The sequence below is a fragment of the Leptodactylus fuscus genome, chromosome 1 (assembly GCF_031893055.1).
Source record: "Leptodactylus fuscus isolate aLepFus1 chromosome 1, aLepFus1.hap2, whole genome shotgun sequence".
NCBI classification, from domain to species: domain Eukaryota; kingdom Metazoa; phylum Chordata; class Amphibia; order Anura; family Leptodactylidae; genus Leptodactylus; species Leptodactylus fuscus.
The window spans coordinates 131,850,064-131,871,680 of NC_134265.1; the positions used below are offsets into that span (position 1 = coordinate 131,850,064).

The 21,617-nt window shown below is 43.2% G+C and overlaps 1 protein-coding gene across 1 annotated transcript in view; it reads left to right on the top strand.

The window, feature by feature from the left end:
• Positions 1-21,617, top strand: part of LOC142208707 (T cell receptor alpha chain MC.7.G5-like) — a 223,880-nt gene that overhangs the window by 108,023 nt on the left and 94,240 nt on the right. The gene's annotated exons all lie outside the window — the stretch shown is intronic.

The window sequence follows — 21,617 nt, forward strand, 5'->3', positions numbered from 1 at the left end:
CGCATGTTTCCCTTCTTCGACAGGGAAAACAAAAGGTTCCCTCTGAATGTCACCAACATAAGGACGTCTGACACCGGGACATATTACTGTGTGTTCAGTGCCACATTGTGCTAAGTAGATGAGCAGGATGTACAATAACCCACAGTGTCTGTCACCTGACAACCTTTGTCACATTAAGCTGCAGACTGAGTGCGCCTGTAATCTTTTGTAAGATTTTTGTAGCAGCCATTTACACCACAAACTTACAACCTTGATTGTAACTGAAATAATAAAATCATTATTACTTATTTTCTTATCTCCTTGCTGCTCCAGAGCTACCTCTTGTGTCCCCCTCACCTTACCATGTTTTCTTGGCCATGATGGTGATATGGCTTATATCCATGTGACCACTGTAGCCATCAATGGAGGAGTGCCACATCGGACTGCTGACACCAGGGTTTGGCTGTAACGGCCATGTGGGTACATAGTCATATAATCTCTGCAAACAAGTAAACAAAAACCAATAGGGAGGACCAGAGCAGCTCTACTGGAGAGACAAGGGGGAGGGGGAAGTAAAGAAATGCATCTTTTATTATTTTATCTTATTTTTATATTTATTCTAGTCCCATGCAATTTTTACTCAGCTCAGAAAACCCACTTACTGGGAAAATCAAAAGTCGAAACCAAAAGTTAACTAGCATGGTATACGTATGCTTTAGCTTAAATGGACTTTTCCAGTTTTTAAAAATGGCTGGCCTGTACTTAAGTTAGATTATCAATATAAGAAATGTTGGAATCTGACTCTAAGAAGGGACCCACGAAGATCAGCTATTTTCCAAAGTGTATAGCTCTGGCATTGCTTTCGTGCTTGGTCCTGCACTGTACTTTTAGAAGTGGTAGCAGTGTCCCATAGACTTGAATTGGACACCATTGCAATAATAAAAAATGACAATGACAAACATTAGTAATGACTCAAAGCGCAGCAAGAGTTGTGTCACGGAGAGACAGTCACTGCTATACATCATCGACACTCACTAGGGTCAGTTCTTCGTAGGAAGCCAATTTACCTATAAGTACATACAGTCCTATGAAAAAGTTTGGGCACCCCTATTAATCTTTATCATTTTTAGTTCTAAATATTTTGGTGTTTGCAACAGCCATTTCAGTTTGATATATCTAATAACTGATGGACACAGTAATATTTCAGGATTGAAATGAGGTTTATTGTACTAACAGAAAATGTGCAATATGCATTAAACCAAAATTTGACCGGTGCAAAAGTATGGGCACCTCAACAGAAAAGTGACATTAATATTTAGTAGATCCTCCTTTTGCAAAGATAACAGCCTCTAGTCGCTTCCTGTAGCTTTTAATCAGTTCCTGGATCCTGGATAAAGGTATTTTGGACAAACAATTCAAGTTCAGTTAAGTTAGATGGTCGCCGAGCATGGACAGCCCGCTTCAAATCATCCCACAGATGTTCAATGATATTCAGGTCTGGGGACTGGGATGGCCATTCCAGAACATTGTAATTGTTCCTCTGCATGAATGCCTGAGGATTTGGAGCGGTGTTTTGGATCATTGTCTTGCTGAAATATCCATCCCCGGCGTAACTTCAACTTCGTCACTGATTCTTGAACATTATTCTCAAGAATCTGCTGATACTGAGTTGAATCCATGCGACTCTCAACTTTAACAAGATTCCCGATGCCGGCATTGGCCACACAGCCCCAAAGCATGATGGAACCTCCACCAAATTTTACAGTGGGTAGCATGTGTTTTTCTTGGAATGCTGTTTCTTTTTGGACGCCATGCATAACGCCTTTTTTTTATAACCAAACAACTCAATTTTTGTTTCCAAAATGAAGCTGCCTTGTCCAAATGTGCTTTTTCATACCTCAGGCAACTCTATTTGTGGCGTACGTGCAGAAACGGCTTCTTTCTCATCACTCTCCCATACAGCTTCTATTTGTGCAAAGTGCGCTGTATAGTTGACCGATGCACAGTGACACCATCTGCAGCAAGATGATGCTGCAGCTCTTTGGAGGTGGTCTGTGGATTGTCCTTGACTGTTCTCACCATTCTTCTTCTCTGCCTTTCTGATATTTTTCTTGGCCTGCCACTTCTGGGCTTAACAAGAACTGTCCCTGTGGTCTTCCATTTCCTTACTATGTTCCTCACAGTGGAAACTGACAGGTTAAATCTCTGAGACAACTTTTTGTATCCTTCCCCTGAACAACTATGTTGAACAATCTTTGTTTTCAGATCATTTGAGAGTTGTTTTGAGTAGCCCATGATGCCACTCTTCAGAGGAGATTCAAATAGGAGATCAACTTGCAATTGGCCACCTTAAATACCTTTTCTTATGATTGGATACATCTGGCTATGAAGTTCAAAGCTCACTGAGGTTACAAAACCAATTTTGTGCTTCAGTAAGTCAGTAAAAAGTAGTTAGGGGAATTCAAATCAATAAAATGATAAGGGTGCCCATACTTTTGCACCGGTCAAATTTTGGTTTAATGCATATTGCACATTTTCTGTTAGTACAATAAACCTCATTTCAATCCTGAAATATTACTGTGTCCATCAGTTATTAGATATATCAAACTGAAATGGCTGTTGCAAACACCAAAATATTTAGAACTAAAAATGATTAAGATTAATAGGGGTGCCCAAACTTTTTCATAGGACTGTATTTACCATTGAAAGTTTTTATTAGTTTTTCAAGAATTTTACAAAAATGAAAACAATATGAAAAAATAACATCATAAAGAGGGAAATAGACGGGGAATGGGAGGGGTGACAGCTGGTATGGGAAAGGGAGCACCGAAAAAGGATGGGGGTGGGGAGCGAGAGCAGGGCTCTGTCGCCGCAGAGCAACAATCATGAACACAATATATTATAAATGAGGCAAATAACAGAAAGGAGGGCAAACCTCCAACATAGCAAAGTAAGAAAATAGAATCTAGTGAGATTGGGGTGGAGGGTAAAAAGACGGGACAGACGACAAATCGGAGGTAATATGGTTGGTAGGTGTAGGCAATTGGATTTATTTTTCAACAATTTAACTGAAATGCTAGGTTCACAATAGTACTCAGTCTCCATTCGGATATTCCGTTCCTCATTCCGCTTGGAAAAAGGACTTTTCGCTCTGCATTTTGCGGGTGGAAACCCAGCGACCCCCATTATAGTCCATGGAGTCTGCACGTTTCCACAGGTAACCACTTTTTAAGCGGATTGGGTTTCTGTTTTTTAGGTCTCTAAGCGGACCCAAAGAACAGAAACCTGAATGCTAGTGTGAACCTAACATAAAGAATGGTCAAAGAATGACTATAATCAGAATATAATAAACTAATAAGTGTTTAATAAATCAGAAGATATAATACTTAGCTGTGGTTACACATGATGTAATAGCTCACTGGATTGTGAGCCCCATTATATATCTTGCCCTGATATATATCTATCATTCAATGACTTCCAGACGTGCTGGACATCTTCTTTCCATTGATTCCAGCCAAGACTACCAAACAATAGCCCCTACAGATTTTTAATGGTCAGCTTATAACATGACCATTTATGGTACAGGAATTTGAAGAAATGCTTATCTACTGATCAGTACAATATACAGAAATACAGAATAGTATACAGAACAACAGAGTGATCAGTAACAGCAAATATCCTATAGATATGCAACAAGAAATATACGTATACAGACAGATCAATAAGACATTAACCCTGTTATATCATATCAATAAGACACTATGATTTGGTGTTAAAAACATGACCTATTACAGCAGGTTAGGGTAGTGACATGAGTTTAAGGAGGAGGGATGGTGGGGAAAGGGGACTGGAATTCGGAGGAGTAATGGAAAATATTCCAGCTATACCTGTAGGTGGGCACTATCATCTGATCTGAGTTCTGCAACCAGGTCCTCCATGCATTGGGTGCATAGGAATTCTTGAAGCCAAGATAGAATGGAAGAGGGACATATAGGGTAAGTTCACATGGAGATTTTTGGTCCGGAACCTGAGGCAGCCTCCGCCTCAGGTTCCAGAACAAAAATGGGGTGGCCGCGACTGAAAGCTGGTGCACTTCACTGGCATCCAGCCATGCACTCCGCTCCGGATTAAGACCAATGAATGGGCCTAGTCCGAAGGAGGAAGTGTCTTCACGCCGAATCACGAGGCGAAACGGCCTGAAGAATGAGCGGCTCCCATTGATTTCAATTGGAGTCGTCTTTTTAGTCAGGATTTTGAGGCGGATACGGCCTCCAATAGAGAGAAGGAGGAGGGGTGCAGGGTCCTCCAGGGTCACTGCAGCGACCGACTCAACAATTCCATGAATTTTGCGCCAAAAAGGCCACAGAAGGGGGCAGTTCCACCAGATGTGTAACATTGTGCCCCAGGCAGTGCCACATCACCAGCAGTGATGCAAAAACAAGGGAAAAATCTTCTGAAGAACAGAGGTCACTCTTTACCATCGGGATAGGATTTTGTAGTTAGTCTCTTGAACTTCACAAGAGATGGAGAATTTGTGGCTGAATTGGAAGTCAGAGAGTCACAGATCTGGTAGAAATGTAGCACCAAGTTTCCTCTCCCAACTTGTGGTAAATGCTGGGAGGGGATCATCTGCCGTATCAGAGAGTAAGCTATAGACAGGGTAGAGCGGCAAAGATGGGGATTTCAAAGGGTGAAGGAAACCTGTGAAGGTTTTGTGTTTGTTTTAGTGAGGTGTAATTGTAAATATTACCAGTGTGAGGCAAGGTTCCTGGTTTCTGAGGGCGCTACGTCAGAGTAGGGGAGGATCGACAAGGAGGATAGTACCTAAGTAAATGTAAGATGGTAGAGTTTAGTGCCAGTGGAGAGATACCAATTTCAGCCTTCTCTTATCACTACATTTTTTGTGTGTGGGTTGTAACTGGAGTACCAGAGGAAACCCACAGAGAGAATACCCAAACTCTTTGCAGGTGTCGCCCTTGTTTGGATTTGAACCCAGTGCTAACTACTAAACCAATGTGCTGCTCAGTGCTGATAACTCGGTAAGAGATGCCAACCTGGAAGAACCTATTGCACAGTGATACTCCAGCAGCTGGTCAAAGCCAAGCTTATAAAAAGCCAATCTGTTTTTTGAATTGATTAAAGGGTGAGGCTTACCTACAGCAGACATAAAAACTAAGCTTCTGGACTCCAACACAAATTGCATGTACAACTTATAATACTGGTTTCTACTTACATGGTAGAGGGACATTTAGGGCTCCTCAAGCATCAAATTCCAGATGCAACTGTTACCTTGGTACTTCCTATGGCTATGTTCCATTCTGTAGGAGCAGTAGGTCTTGTTGGTTACAGCCCTCCATCTCCTATTCTTGTCATGTAACTGCATTGTTACTATTTTGCACCCAAAAATCAACATTTTTATTATTTTGCTAGTATTTCATAAATCTACCTTTGGCTTCCAACACTGACTGAATCCTTCTGGGCATCCTCTGGATTAGAGTCAAGCATGTCTCAACTGAAATCTGATCCCAGATCTCTTCTACACATTCCCAATGTTGGTGCAGGCTAGTCGACTCACTTTGGTATGAATACAGCTTTTTCTTCAACTACCTACTCGTGTTTGATTGGATTTAGGGCTGGGAACTGTGGGGACAATCCAGCACCTCTACTTTATTTTCATTGAACTATTTTTTTTCCCACTAATCTCAATGTATGCCTCAGGTTGCTGTTCCAACTGGGACAACAACCTGAAGCATACATTGAGATTAGTGAAAAAACAATAGTCTCACAGTAAAAATTAGCAGTCCCCTTACTGATTGAGCCACAAGCTATACATACTGTATATAGAAAGCTTTAGCATAGTAAAGTAAATTACATTAAAACCATTTTAGTAATACACTCTATTAAATGAAAAATAAAAAACATTTTAACATAGATATATTTGATATTGCAATTTTTTGTTTTTACCATAATCAGTAAATGGCATAATTGTTTATTTTATTTAACCAGTAACAATTTGGGACCTAATATTATTATATGGGGTATGAGTATAAGTAACTGTGCCCTTTTAAGGCCACATAGAAATAGGTCACACCCACTTTCACCACGACTTCAGCACAGTCTTCATCACTGTTGGTCCCTGCACTTGCTGCACTGACTATACTAGCTTCCGAGGCTTCATGCTCAGAACTCATCTTTCTGTTTAGGACACACCAGTTTCACTCCAGATCTGTTGTCTATTAGTTGTGTCTGGCTCAGCAACTCTCATACTCTTATATAGACTCCTTCTCCAGGAATAGGGGATAAGTCAGCATTAGAGTCAGGTCAGGGCTACACTGCGACTTCTAGTAGTAGGACTAATTCATTCTAATCACAAGAGCACACAAGATTGGATACAATCAGTATATTCAATTATAGCTAAATAGTTCATATTAATTATTAACAATGTTGCAAAAAAATTGTAGTGTAGCCCTGGCGTTAGAGACGGGCTTCAGTATCTCTGCGCTTCAATGATTCTCTCCAGGCATTTTAAATTAAAAAAAAAAAAAATCTTAATATGGAGAAAGTTTCTTCCGGGTCTTTAATCGGCTCAAGTGATCAGGTGACCAGACTGACATGCCATTAAAACTGTGTGACTCCAGGGAAATCTTTTATGCTATGTTCACATCTGCACCCCTGTGCCCGTTGTTCTGGTCCATCAGAGGACCAGAACACTGGACATATGGACTGCTAAAACAGTGGACACCAACAGTGACCAATGGATCCTATTGACTATTATGGGGTTTGTTGGGGTCAGTGCATCGGCATTTAAAAAATGCCAAGGGCTGCACACTCCAGGACACAGTTAATCTGCAGGAATCCTGACCATGACCATCACCAATCTAAAATGGATGGCCTGTATTAAGGATATCCCATCAATTTTTAAAAGCTAGATAACCCCTTAATGTTGACTAAACTTGCCTGTGGAACTGGCTTACCATCTATTCTATATGGTGGTGACCCACTTTTACCCTGATGATAGATGTCAGGGGAAGAATGGTGCATTTGTTCTCAGAGCTGTCAAATTGAGAAATGGGGTAGGTAGGTCTAAGGGGTGCCCATCTATATGTTTATCTGCTGTTTGCTGTTTCCGATTTCCACCACAAGATGGAAGCAACACCTCCATTCTCAATACATTGCTGTCATCATTATATTGGAAGACCTAAGGCTTTTAAAGACTTCAAAAAATATACAAAGAATATACAGGGAATATTTGGTGAATATTAAGACGCTTTTGGCTAACTTTTAACCACTTACTGTCTTACTTTGTGCCAATCTTTATTTCCATTTACTTGGCTCAATTTTTAGAACACTGGTGCATTTCAGGCTTCACTCCTTTCTAGCCATTCACCACTAAACCCACTAACCAATGCCTCCTTGGCAAGCATAGGATAAATGTCATTCTTAGCATGTACGGCAAGTTTTTAATGCAAGTTAAGCCACAATTCAGGTGAATTTAGCTTACCGTAGTTACTGTCCTCATTGACCTGTCAAAATCAAACACTAAGATGCAAGACACAGAGATTTTCAGTAAAGGCAGTAGTAACGTTCCAGCAAGATATGGTGAGATATAAGGTGAGTCAAAATCTGATCAATGATACCTGTGAAACGTAAGCCAGATCAGGCGAACTCAACTGGTCAACCAATGTCAAAATATATATTAGCTAATATATCTAATTTATCTGTCTCTGGTGTATCAATGTCATACTATGCAGCTATGTTACTATTACTAACCTGTGTAATAACTGATCAGTTGAAGCTATATACGCTAAAATCACGCACTCGTAGAAATGTCAAAACACAGCCTGAGACATAACTACATGCTAATATATACATACATACATATACATACTATATATATATATATATATATATATATATATATATATATCCCATATGGTCTGCTTAGACATTGAGTCTTGCTACAAAAGGTCATAACAGTGCTTCCCCAACTGACCTAAAAAAGACTCTCAGAGGCTACTTTTTGGTAATATAACTGGTGGTGAGAGATTGAGGACATGCCTCTATGATGTACTTCTATGACATTTTGCCTAATTGACAGACTTTGAGACGTGGCGCATCATTTAATGCACTAAGATCCGCTTGATGCTGCTAAGGTGAATTTGAACCTTAAGTTGACTATGGGGCAGAAGCAAGGCAGCAGGATGGTTGTTTTGAAGCAAAGTATTCCTTGGTGAGAAAATGTCCCAACTGAGTCCCCCAAAGTAGTGATCACCTATAAATGCTAATAAAATAAGGTTTTTCTTTTTTTTGGATCTTTTATTAACAATTATGTGAAGACCTCCTTAGTGCCCCCACATATAGTATACTGGCTCCCTCAGTGCCCCCACACTAAGTATAATGGCACCACCAGTGCCCCAGTGGTGGAGTAACCCACAAACTACCATTGGGGGACCTTGCCTTGAGAACCACTGATTTAGACCATCTGCTCTAGCTGTCAGGAGGTGTTGAGAGTGATGGTTAACTGTAGGCATGCACACAGGTGGACAGGCTCTAGCAGACCCAGACTGACCAGCAGTAGAAAGGATTGTTTGATCTGCTGACAAGCATGAGCAGATGCCATAGATTCTTTGTCTATCACCCAGACACAGGTGGCATCTTCATTACACACCCAAGCCTATGTGTAAACCATTTTTAAGTGCTCATCAGATAGACATTAGGAGTCATGGTACCCATTAAGTGTCAGAAAGCTGAACTATTATAGACTATGGATTAGAGCTGTATCATCTTTAGTGATCAATCCTGGTTCTGTTTGGGATCCCATGATAGACAGATTCCAGCATAGAGGCCTTTAGTGAGCTCTTAAATCTTACCTTTGCTGTGGAGAGACACACTGCCCCAACTGCTGGTGCGCTGATCTTGGGAGCCACTGCATACAACAGTTGGTTATCCATAGTAGGGATATGAGGGATGCTAACAGTTCAGCCATATGTGCAGGCAACCTGTGGCCACACGTTCAGGACATGTTCACAACCTGTGGCCACATGTTTTGTCTCCCATTGCAGGGCTTCCAGCTGATATTTTTCAACACAATAATGGTCACCCACAGACAGCAAGAGTTTCCCACAAATGTCTCGGCTAGATTGCATCACTTCCTTGGCCTGCCCACTGGCCAGATTTATTGCCAAGCAAGCATTTATAGGACCAGCTATGGTACCATCTGTAGGCAAATGTGCTGCAGGATACCATATGGAACCTGTATGCCTCCATGTTTTTGCCAAGGAGGGTATATCTCCTTCATGAAAACTGCACACAAAACCCATAACAAAGCATAATCTCCTGTGTTTCAGAACTATACCTGTTGAGTAATGTGCAGTGAACATCATGTTATACTGTATTAATGTACATATGAAGCATTATGGATTAACAATTTCATATGGATTTCCCCATTTGATCAAGTGATGGCATATAGAGATGAGCGAACACTAAAATGTTCGAGGTTCGAAATTCGATTCGAACAGCCGCTCACTGTTCGAGTGTTCGAATGGGTTTCGAACCCCATTATAGTCTATGGGGAACATAAACTCGTTAAGGGGGAAACCCAAATTCGTGTCTGGAGGGTCACCAAGTCCACTATGACACCCCAGGAAATTATACCAACACCCTGGAATGACACTGGGACAGCAGGGGAAGCATGTCTGGGGGCATAAAAGTCACTTTATTTCATGGAAATCCCTGTCAGTTTGCGATTTTCGCAAGCTAACTTTTCCCCATAGAAATGCATTGGCCAGTGCTGATTGGCCAGAGTACGGAACTCGACCAATCAGCGCTGGCTCTGCTGGAGGAGGCGGAGTCTAAGATGCTCCACACCAGTCTCCATTCAGGTCCGACCTTAGACTCCGCCTCCTCCGGCAGAGCCAGCGCTGATTGGCCGAAGGCTGGCCAATGCATTCCTATGCGAATGCAGAGACTTAGCAGTGCTGAGTCAGTTTTGCTCAACTACACATCTGATGCACACTCGGCACTGCTACATCAGATGTAGCAATCTGATGTAGCAGAGCCGAGGGTGCACTAGAACCCCTGTGCAAACTCAGTTCACGCTAATAGAATGCATTGGCCAGCGCTGATTGGCCAATGCATTCTATTAGCCCGATGAAGTAGAGCTGAATGTGTGTGCTAAGCACACACATTCAGCTCTACTTCATCGGGCTAATAGAATGCATTGGCCAGCGCTGATTGGCCAGAGTACGGAACTCGACCAATCAGCGCTGGCTCTGCTGGAGGAGGCGGAGTCTAAGATCGCTCCACACCAGTCTCCATTCAGGTCCGACCTTAGACTCCGCCTCCTCCAGCAGAGCCAGCGCTGATTGGCCGAATTCCGTACTCTGGCCAATCAGCACTGGCTAATGCATTGTATTGGCGTGATGAAGCAGTGCTGAATGTGTGTGCTTAGCACACACATTCAGCTCTACTTCATCGGGCTAATAGAATGCATTGGCCAATCAGCGCTGGCCAATGCATTCTATTAGCTTGATGAAGCAGAGTGTGCACAAGGGTTCAAGCGCACCCTCGGCTCTGATGTAGCAGAGCCGAGGCTGCACAAGGGTTCAAGCGCACCCTCGGCTCTGATGTAGCAGAGCCGAGGCTGCACAAGGGTTCAAGCGCACCCTCGGCTCTGATGTAGCAGAGCCGAGGGTGCACAAGGGTTCAAGTGCACCCTCGGCTCTGCTACATCAGAGCCGAGGGTGCGCTTGAACCCTTGTGCAGCCTCGGCTCTGCTACATCAGAGCCGAGGGTGCGCTTGAACCCTTGTGCACACTCTGCTTCATCAAGCTAATAGAATGCATTGGCCAGCGCTGATTGGCCAATGCATTCTATTAGCCCGATGAAGTAGAGCTGAATGTGTGTGCTAAGCACACACATTCAGCACTGCTTCATCACGCCAATACAATGCATTAGCCAGTGCTGATTGGCCAGAGTACGGAATTCGGCCAATCAGCGCTGGCTCTGCTGGAGGAGGCGGAGTCTAAGGTCGGACCTGAATGGAGACTGGTGTGGAGCGATCTTAGACTCCGCCTCCTCCAGCAGAGCCAGCGCTGATTGGTCGAGTTCCGTACTCTGGCCAATCAGCGCTGGCCAATGCATCCCTATGGGAAAAAGTTTATCTCACAAAAATCACAATTACACACCCGATAGAGCCCCAAAAAGTTATTTTTAATAACATTCCCCCCTAAATAAAGGTTATCCCTAGCTATCCCTGCCTGTACAGCTATCCCTGTCTCATAGTCACAAAGTTCACATTCTCATATGACCCGGATTTGAAATCCACTATTCGTCTAAAATGGAGGTCGCCTGATTTCGGCAGCCAATGACTTTTTCCAATTTTTTTCAATGCCCCCGGTGTCGTAGTTCCTGTCCCACCTCCCCTGCGCTGTTATTGGTGCAAAAAAGGCGCCAGGGAAGGTGGGAGGGGAATCGAATTTTGGCGCACTTTACCACGCGGTGTTCGATTCGATTCGAACATGGCGAACACCCTGATATCCGATCGAACATGTGTTCGATAGAACACTGTTCGCTCATCTCTAATGGCATACTGTAAAATGATGATAATCCTCACCAGTTCTAACTAAACATTTAGTGCTGAGTCACCTTTAAAGTCTTCCTTTTACATTGGCCTTCATGGCCACTGGCTGTACGGGAAACTGTGGCTCAGTAAGGGGATCCTTTATTGTACAGACTAATGAAAGTCCCAGCTGTCTGACCTGACTTTATAAGCTTTAAGAAGCCAAGAGTTTGTCTGTAGCTCTTTCATATAGATCTAAGTTTGCCGTAAAAGCCTTTAGTGACAGAGCTTTGATAGTACCCAGCCCCCTTCCTCAAGAATGCTGTCATTTCCTGAGAGCTATAGTGTTTTCTATAGCGTATTTACTCTTTGTATCCTCAATGTCAGACAGCTCCTGCAAAGATGCACAGCTCAATGCTTCTCTATCTTCTCCTATCATCATCCTTACCATGTAATGTGATTCTTCAGAACATACTGTATGATAGCTTTATTTCAATATATTTTCTATACACATCTGTATTAACCGTAATATTGGTTTTTTTTCAGATTTTGCCTTGGGCCAGACGGTTACCCAGTTCCCCCTGAATATATTACTAAGTGAAGGAAGAGAAGTTGAATTAAGCTGTGGCTATGATCAGACAGCTTATTATATGTATTGGTATATATGGAAGCCGGGACATGCCATGAAGCTACTACTCAGTAGTTACCAGGATGAGACAGGAGTAGAAGAAGAATACAAGGGTCGAGTATTTTCTTCCCATGACAAGACAAGCAGAAAGTTCCCTCTGAATATCACCAACATAAGGACATCTGACACAGGGACATATTACTGTGTGTTCAGTGCCACATTGTACTAAGTACATGAGCAGGATGTACAATAACCTGCAGTATCTGCCACATGACAATGTCATACTCCCAAACACTATTGTAGGGTGGAGGGTTTCTTTTCATGATAACACAGTAACATTGGTAATATACAGGGTGGCCATAATGTAACCTCAGGTGTTTGGAGTCGTGTGCAGGCTGACCCAATGAACGGAATTGCCTGAAAATTTGTATGTGTGCTAATCAAGGCATGGGGAAACGGACGGCATGAAAAATTTTTTAATACGGAAACTCCCCACCAGGGGATAATGTGGTGCTGTACAGTAAACGTCCCTTATTCTCTACTCAGTCTTACTCAGTCGTCACGATGCCTGTCTCTTTGCCAGATCGTGCGCGTCTAGTGAGCTTGTTTTATGAGAGTGCCGAGAACGCCACAACTGCCCTGAGAGCTTTTCGTCGTTTTTAAAGACCTGCATACAGGCCCAATGTCTGTAACTTCGCTGAGACAAATGATGAAACATTTTGAAGCAACTGGGTTACTGAGTGTGCAACCAGGGCGCGGCCGACGACCTCACATCGCAAATCCTGTGAAGAACGCTCTTCGTGCACATTTTCCCGATGACGGGTTTTTGAGCCGCTCATTCCCTACAGCGTGGCCACCGCGTTCTCTGGAACTCACTCCTTGTGATTTCTGGTTGTGAGGACACTTGAAGGAGCGTGTTTATCGGCGGAATGTCGAAACCCTGCCTGACCTCAAAGACCGCATCACGTTGGAAGTGCGCAGTATCTCACCAGAAACGTTACACGCATGCGTTGAGCACGTTCTGCATAGGATGACCATGCTCACCATGCATGATGGCGGCCACATTGAACAGTCATGCTATATATATATATATATTCACCAATAAATCAATAAATATGTAATTGTCAGGTATAAATTAAATATAGACCTACAGTAACTTTGATGTAATTGTTAGTGTACAGAGAGTTCACACAGACCTATAGCAAAACATAGACGACACCTACCCTGCCTAATGTACGTGTAATACTGTAACTTTGTTAGAATCTCGTTTTCAGCATAGTAGGCGCTCGCCATGCTAGAAGTTTGCTATTATTTACTCCATACATATAGTTGGTGGTTCAGTGGCGCCAAACCTGTTGATTGGTTTATTTCAGGCTATTTATTGGACATATTCTTTATTTGTTTTTTGCCATGACTGTGGCATATAAGAAAGAATCATCTGGATCAGGTATAAACTATGATACATAGTAAAATAATACAGCAACAGCTTTTATTTTTACAGAGAAATAGCACTACCAACAATAGGCAGGACAAAGGATCAGGTGTTCAATGTATCCAATCCTTCTTTTCTTAGGGTCAGTTCACAAGTTTTAAGGTATGTACCCCTTTTAAGGTATGTACCCCTTTAAGGGTACGTGTGCAGGCAGCGAGTCCATGTCACAAAACTCAAAGCATTTTTTTTTGCACAAACACAAAGTCAGACATGCAGGACTTTGTGTCTGTGCAAAAAAAAACAAAAAAAAACAAACCCAATTTCACTGCAGAGAAGCTGCATACAGACACCGGCGATGGAATGTTTGAAAACACTAATATATTTGGGAATCCCTTTATAAATTTATTGGTAGAGATTCATCAAACATTTTACAGCAGTTCCTAGCTGGTGTAGATTTGAGATTCTGGTGCAGAGAAGGCAGGACATATGTACAGTCTCATAATAATTTAGGTATATCTTTCCACGGTGCAATGTAGATCCATATTGATGTTGGAAATGCAAGTTTTGATAAATTTCCCCAATGTGTTTGCCCTTGAATACTACTCAGTGTCCTCTACTAATATTTTGAACCATGAACATGAACTCCACTTCAGTTTGTCAGCTCTCCCAACAATGGTCTTGGGGTAAATGCTGAAGGCGTGACATCTTTTGTTGAGGAAGTGACATACACTCGCATTGATAGGGTGATAAGAGCTCACCCTCATCTTCTGTGCTCATTTCTTTCCCCTGTAGTTTACACAAGATGTATAACTGTGCATTCAGAGACATCATGTATCTCGCTTTCATCACCTTTATTACTGGGATGTTTCTTATGGGTATGCTATATATTTTATATAAATTCACTTTGTATATGATGTATGTTTGAGACTGTGAATATATATTACTATAATGTATATGTTAATGGTTTATGCTGTCATTCTGTCTGCAGATAAAGGATATGCACAGACTATAAACCAGCCATCCACTCCTCAGATTCTACACTCTGGAGAGTCTGTACTCCTAGAATGTACATATAAAGTGTCTGGCACCCCTTATGCTGCTTGGTACGTGCAGTACTCGGGAAAAGCTCCATTAATGCTGGTCAATGATCTGACACAAAAATCTAACAAAGGATTTTCATTGATAGAAGATAAGATTAATTCAGCTTCCCACCTGCGGAAGGAAAATGTGGAAGTGACAGACAGTGGTGTCTACTTCTGTACAGTGAGAGACACAGTGAACAAACTGCAGGGCTCACCTGTCACATAACTCTCTGCTGCATACACTTCCTTGTTACATGATATTGTTCATATGTCAGTCATATATGAATAGTATCCTCAGCACATACCACTCATCAACTAGCATTTAATATATTGGGCATTGGTAACTTTCATGATGATTGAAATCCTTTTGTGGATATACATGACAACATATAGTAGCTCCTATCAAGTAGAACACAAGCCAGGTCCAGTCTTGAAATAAAATTCAGCCCAGGCTAATAAATGATAGCAGTTCACATACAGTATGTAGTAAGCACATTTACTCTATATGTACAAAGATATCTACATTTACTACATACATGTATATGCACATTATCACCTAGAATACCTACTTTTACTATATATTCTGAATTACTAAGAAACATCTACTTCCTACACAAAAAGTAACCTATTACAAGGTAATCTCCATGATAAAAAAAATAAAAAATAACTTCCAGTACTCAAGGGTGTTCTCGGGCCGCAACTTTGTTGCTTGTCTGTCACAAACAATGTGTACTTCCCAGTTCATATTCTGTGAAACACACTTAGTTATATGCAACAATATTGCTGTGGCAGCAAACACTACAATGTATGACCATTTAATTACAAAACCAAACCTGTTGTTATGTCAACCTGTTATATCAAATACATTTTCTGTATTTTTCTTGATAATCTCGAAATATGTGTAAATGTAAGTCTTAAACTCTGCAATAAACTCAAACCTCTCAACTGTACTGGATTAAGTAGGGGATGTTATACTGTGTGGTGCCACAAGAGGGCATAATGGAGGATGGAGCTGGAAATAGTAGTCATTAGTGAGTGTAGCACCTTCGGAGATGTTAAGCTCTTAAATTTGGTACTTGTTTACTTCCTGACATCCACCATAGCAGTATGGCGAATGTCAGGACTTTAAATATAGTGCCTACTGTGTCTGTGCAATTTTACATAGCAGTGAATCTACAGCAGTGCCTGTGAACAGAGACATCTCTGATCACAGGCACTTAACCCCTCAGGTGTCGTGATCACTTTCACTCCCCCCTCCTATGAACTGCTCCCGCACAACAAGATCAATTGCTATAGCAGCCTTCTGAAGGTTTCCAGTCATGCCATAGCAATATAACTATTAAGCCCTGCTATTAGAGAATCGCCAGTTTAGCAATTCCCCACTTGCTACTGCTGAAACTTGGCAGGGAGGGAATGACAGAGACAGTGAGTCCTAATGCTCGACCCAGACCCAGTCCCTACCTACTTGCCTCAACTACCTTAGGCGGTAGAGGACAACTGGGTGACAGTCCTTTCCTCTAATACAAGTGTATACACAAAATACAGACAAGACAAACAAACAGGCATGGGTAATTAAGCGAGCCAGGGGTCAGAACCAATCCGGCAGCTCTGTACAGAACCAGAAGGGAAAAAGTCAAGGTCAGAAATATATCAGCAAAACAGTAAATAGCACGTTCAGAGAAACAATAGAAAGCAAACAAGTGAGGGCTAGAAGACTATATAAAGGGTAGCAAGAACCTGCCCCAAGCTTGATATCCTAAAGATGGACGGTCAGCTCACTGAAAAATCATATTATAGTCTCTCCACCATGTAAAATGTACCATTATCCTAAATGGCACATTGTAGCTTGGGTCCAATAACAGATTTTGTATGTGGACCACTAAGATGGAATAATATTTTGTGCGGACCTCTAAGGTGTAATTATTCTATGTGGGGGCACTAACAAGGCATTATACTATAAAAATCAGTCATGTGTCAAAAATGGAGGGGTGCAGCATAGGGCTTAGCTTGCTACATTTTGGCCAGATTTTATGGCCCGTAAAAAGAGAAGTAAATTTGGGGGCATGAGCTATAAAAATTCACCATGCTACATACTTCACAGGAGCTTTTCTTCCTGGAAATGGAATATTCTGGAATGCCCTTCCATCTACAAAGGCATATTTCCTAAAGACATAACCAACAAACCTCACATAATTAAAACGTGAAAAAGATATGAAACAATGAAAACACAAGATAAAGAGTTTATAAAAGTTAATGTATATGTACTTGAGATACATCTTATTAATTATCATGCAAAAAATAAACCCTTACATGGTTAACAAAAAATAAAATGTGACAATGGGAAAAAACTGCATCATTACAGATTCCCAGATTCAGTCCTCAGCCAGCACCACGGTTACTGTGTCCCCAGACTCAGTCCTCAGCCAGCACCATGGTCACTAGGTCCCCAGACTCAGTTCTCAGCCAGCACTACGGTCACTGTGTCCCCAGACTCAGTTCTCAGCCAGCACTATGGTCACTGTGTCCCCAGACTCAGTTCTCAGCCAGCACTACGGTCACTGTGTCCCCAGACTCAGTCCTCAGCCAGCACCATGGTCATTGTGTCCTCAGACTCAGTCCTCAGCCAGCACCACAGTCACTGTATCCCCAGACTCAGTCCTCAGCCAGCACCACGGTCACTGTGTCCCCAGACTCAGTTCTCAGCCAGCACCACGGTCACTGTGTCCCCAGACTCAGTCCTCAGCCAGCACCACGGTCACTGTGTCCCCAGACTCAGTCCTCAGCCAGCACCACGGTCACTGTGTCCCCAGACTCAGTCCTCAGCCAGCACCACGGTCACTGTGTACAGCGCAAGTTCTAGCCACAAATCCAACTTGTAGACCATATAAGTGTAGGGCGCAGAGGGATCGGAGAGGACAGGGCTGTGGTCGGCCAGGTACTCCCTCAACATGAGCCTATACTTGTCCCTCCTGGTGACACTAGGCCCCTTAGTGGCAGTAGTTTGGCCAGGGGGTGCTATTAACATGTTCCAGACCTTGGAGAGTGTGCCCCTGGTGGGTGTGGACCGGATGGCAGTTGTTAGCCTGTTGGAGGAATAAGTCTGCCAACATGGGCGAGTTTTGCACGAGTGGCTAGTACATGGAAAATCTTTGGCCTTGCTGCTTCTGGACATGCCTCTGCCTCTAGCCACCTTTTTTCCTGCTTACCTTGCCTCTACGTCTACACGGCTTTCCCCGCTATACATCACCCCTGTCCATGTCAGGTCGGTGGCCTCGTCATCCACCAACTTCTCTTGCAATGGCTCACTCTCCTCTTACTGCAAACCGCACATAACCACAGCTTGCCCTGATGGCAACAGTGTCTCGTCATCATCACTGAGGCCGAGAAACGCCGGTTGCAGGTCCACCACCACAAAATTGGCAGGAAATGGCGGATGCTCCAGTATTTGGGCATCAGGACACAGTTGTCTGGTAGCTCCTGGAATTCGGGAAGTGGTTCAACAGAGGGAGACAGTAAAAGGACCCGAAAATAGATCCTGAGGGATCTGACTTTGATGAACCCTTGGGTTTTGTAGATGGAACTCCATCAAAGGTCTCTGCTACTCACACACCCTGCTCAACATACGGTATCTAGGGTTTCAGCGTGTGGTGACCTCGCACAACAGCAGGTGCTTCAGGCAGATGTAGGCATTACTGCAGTGTATTGAGGCTAGCAGCAGCTACTGTAGACTTGCCAAAGTGGGCACACAAGTGCCGTACTTTAACCAGTAACTCGTGTAAATTGGGGTACATTTTTAAAAACTGTTGCACCAATTAGTTGAAAACGTGGGCCAGGCATGGACCGTGTTGGAGGCTAGCAAGCTCCAGAGCTGCTACCAGGTTCCGGCCATTATCACACGAGAAAATGCCTGGATCCAGGTGCAGCGGCGAAATTCACATTGCCATATCATCCAGGATGTCATTCCTCACCTCGGAGGCATTGTGCTGTCTGTCCCCCAAGCTGATGAGCTTCAGCACGGCTTACTGACATCTCCCCACGCCAGTGTTGCAGCATTTCCAGCTCGTAGCTGGGGTCGATTTAATGGCGGCGGAGGAGGAGGGTGGAGTTTCAGCACTCCTGCCAGGAATATCGGGCGAGGAGACAAGGCAGGCCGCCACAGTTTGCGACCCGGTCCCAGCGTCAACTACATTCAGCCAGTGTGCCGTGATTGAGATGTAGCGTCCCTGGCCGCATGCACTTGTCCACGCATTGGTGGTGAAGTGGAACTTTGTGCAGAGTGCAGAACTTATGGCCCGCCTGATGTTACAGGACACGTGCTGGTGCAAGGCTCAACTCACCCTAAGGGCCAAAAACACTGCTGGTGAATTTTGTTCAGTTCCAAAGGACTCTGTGTTTAGATTTGGCTCAGTTGCAGCTCCAGAACATGCCTTGGAAGGCAAGATTTCCTTTAGTGGCTCCATCTCAGCAGGATGATGATGGTGAAGCTTGGTTAAATCTGGTGTCGGAAGGGAAAGTGGTTTCTTATCTACATCTAAAGTACTGAAACATGTTGTTTGGACTATTAACAACTGATCCATGTAGAGTCCGATATTAGAGGACCATTACTGTTAGTAGTGGTTGCAGCCAATTCTCCACCTTTGCGGTCCTCTAAATAAAAGTTACCCCCAGGACTTGATGCCAAAATGTTATCAATTTCATAATCCAAATCAAGGTCAATGTCTGGGTCCTCAGTCCAGTCCACTGCATCAATCCAACACAATGAGAGTGATGGTTCTGGAACCACCGTTTTAGGGGCTAAGAATTTTAAAGAGACTAACACTCTGCTGGTGCAAGGCTCAACTCACCCAAAGGGCCTAAAATTCTGCAAGTAGAAGGCTGAAATCACCTAGAGGGCCTCAATTTCTGCTGGTAGCTCAGCTTAAGGGCCTCTAACTTAATTTGGAAGGGCTCACGTTAAGGGCCAGAAAAGTGAATTTTGGAAGGTCTTAAAACATCACACACACACACACACACACACACACACACAATGACAGTTCAGGGTGGGTACTGATGGATTTCCCATTGCCTATTCCATGTGTGGTTATCATGGGCAATGTGATTTAAAGGGGTGCTTGTTAATGTTTCTTTAGCTTAAAATTTGGGTTTCTGTCCATCCAATTGGGGAGGAAAGAAGGTTTCCAGGTATTTTCCCACTTTCATAGTAGTTTTTTTGAGTGTGGAAAGTATGTGGTTGATCGGCTGTGATGGTGGGGTAAAACTGTGACTTGGGCTTGTTAAATGCCCCCTGTTGTCCCAGTTGCATTCCAGAGGTGTTGGCATCATTTCCTGGGGTGTCATAGTGGACTTGGTGACCCTCCTGAGTCGAATGGTGGCTTCCCCTGAAACAAAGCATTTTTCCCTATAGACTATAATGGGGTTCGATATTCGTTCGAATAGTGGAATATTGAGCGGCTATTCAAAACGAATAACGAACATCGAATATTTTACTGTTTGCTCATCTCTATTTATAAGAATAAACACACTACAATGATGTAGCATATAACACATTTCTGAGGCATAATGAAAAGGAGTTTAATGTAATTGTTGGGATGTAATATTCTGAACAAGCACTGGATGGCAGAAAGAGCTTGATACAACTATAACAATAGAGAACTGACATTATCGTTTAACTACATAAGCTTTGAGAAATGTTAGAATGGCAATTACTTTATTAACATTGAACATTAAAATTAATGTATTGGCAGAAGTATTTAATATTTCCATCTGGGACATACCAATTTCTGTGAATGCCCGTTCACCTGTATAAGGTTTGGAGAATTCCCTGTGCTTCCTGTTATGACCGGTTTTAGACAAAGTGTGGCCCTGGGCAAAATAAAAAGCAGGGTCCCAAATTCTGATATACAAATAACACCATTGTCTTCCAGTGACAACTCTTTTAATAATTGTCACGTTCGTGTCAGAGTCCAGACACAGATTCCAGGCTGCAGATTGCACCGCTAAGGAGACAGGGGAAGGAGACTATCCCTGGCACTATGGTGGCTAGCTAGGCCCTGCCTACGGGTGGTGGTCAGCTGTCTCCAAGCTAACCTTGGCCCCGACGACTCCTGGCTCTCTAGCACGAAGACCTGACAGACAGACAGGGCAAGAGCTGCAAGAAGCTAGGGACTGGGGATTCTAGGGTGGTGACCCCTGCAGAAATAAAGATGCAGCTGCGGACAAACAAACAGGATGGGAGGTGCTGGACAACTGACACGCAGCACAACACAATACAAAACCAGAGAAATGAGGAGAGGGACAGTGGAGAGGTGAGGAAAGGGTAAACACGAGACTGGGGTAAAATAAACTGGAACCCACCTCAAACAACCAGATAGTGCCAAACAAACAGACGTGAAGGGCAGGGCAGAGTAGAAGTGTGGAGGGAAACCAACTCACACACAAACAACACTCAAACTCCTTTCTAGTCAGTAAGCACAAGCAGAACACTCCTCCTCCCAGACTAGACTCCTATAACCTCAAGTGTGTTCAGAAGACCAGAACACTATGTGCACACTGATGGCTCAATGGTAGGGAACCCACCCGCAGATCACAGAAGCCCAGATCAAATCCCCGACAGAACAGTACACCAACACAAACAATCAGATCATGACAATAATGCCTCCCTTCCCTTCTGCCCTTAAAACGGTAATAACAAGCCCCATTTTCCCACATACAATTCAGATGACCACCTGTGTACCACCTAATAGCTTTTTGTACCCAGTCATCAGTTATTATAGCGCCTCCTTATAAATAATATTATACCCCTATCAGTAATCAGCGCCGCACCTCCCATGAGGCGACCTGAAATGACCAGGGCCCCAGTGAGGGCGGCAAATTTGCTTACCTAAGCCAGTCCAGGACAAGCTGTCCTGGACTGGCTTAGCGTCACCGTCACCGAGT